This window comes from Nuphar pumila, chromosome 15 (assembly GCF_984573655.1).
Source record: "Nuphar pumila chromosome 15, dmNupPumi1.hap1.1, whole genome shotgun sequence".
In the NCBI taxonomy this organism is placed as follows: domain Eukaryota; kingdom Viridiplantae; phylum Streptophyta; class Magnoliopsida; order Nymphaeales; family Nymphaeaceae; genus Nuphar; species Nuphar pumila.
The window spans coordinates 47989936-47991221 of record NC_143263.1 but is presented as its reverse complement, the minus strand read 5'-3'; positions in this window follow the sequence as shown (position 1 = coordinate 47991221).

Below are 1286 nucleotides of genomic sequence, written 5' to 3'. Positions count from 1 at the left end.
CCATGCAATAATATGAATTGAAAAAAAGTTATTTTTTATTTTTTGGTATTATTCTTGATAGTTGTGGTCTTTACTTCTGTTTCTCTATGGCAATTTCTTCTCTTTTGCCTTAGTTTTTCAAATTTTAGTTTTTTTTAGCTTGCACGTTGCATATTTTTTATTGACATAATTCTAAAATATGCCTTAGGGCCACAGTGCACATATAACCTGCCCCACTTTTTCTTGTTGTTCAAATCATCGCAAAAGATAAAATGGAATCTTCTGCTATGTAAAAAATTATTTATAGCATGCGTTTCTAAACCCAATTACTTGTTTGTTGCATTCATCCCATTACTGTATATCTCTGACCTTCATTTTCAGAAAACCAACAATGCTTTTCACCCGTCATAATCTGCAAACAGTGAATAATATTATGAATTTCAATAAGAAACACAAAAGCAAAGGATATAAAATATGCCCCTCCCTTGCACAACAAGAGGAGATGCTCAATTGGCGAAGCAGATTATATGTCCCCCCCCCCTCCCAAGACGGCCGTTAGCTATATCTCGTGTTTGGGGGTCCCAATGAGCGCCACGTATGTAAGCACATGTGGCTTGTATCCCCATGTTTGTCAGCATCAGTTAGCGTCGGAGTTCGGTGCGGTTGCAAAGACTTAAGTACCCTTTCCTCCATGGGTTCCATAAAAATGGTGATTCTCGAAAAGGAGCGATTGCAAAGACTTAAGTACCTCGAAGATAGTTATTTAAGACTTAGTCCCTGCACTACAGAATTATTTGAGAAAGGAATCCCCCATGAAGAAGGCCATGAACATCAACCCTCTCTCTTTCTCTCCCTTCTCTTTTTGTCTCTGTGCACATCCAGCAAACAATCTTACACTGCTTCATCAAGCACCGACTGACCTACGCACTGGTTGTAGCATGGTTCAACTTGATGAGTTGTGGAGCCTGAATCAGAGTTTTTGCCCTTACAGGAGGGGGGTCCGGGGTCTCTCCCTGATTGTAGAGCTAGAACAAATTTTTTGTTTTGGCCTTGTATAAATTCTTTCTTTTCTTTTCCTAGTGTAACTGTCGAAAAAGATCAATAAAGTGTTTTGTTTGATCGTGGCGCTCATATGTTTCCTTCGATTGTTTCTTGCTCGAGGTTTTTGTAATATCCTTTCCCATGATTTTTTTTTGCTACGCGATTTTCGTAAATTGCTACGTGATTTTCGTAAATTGCTACTCGATTTAGCGAATTTCTATTTTTTTTGCTACATGATTTTTGTAAATTGCTACTTGATTTAGCGA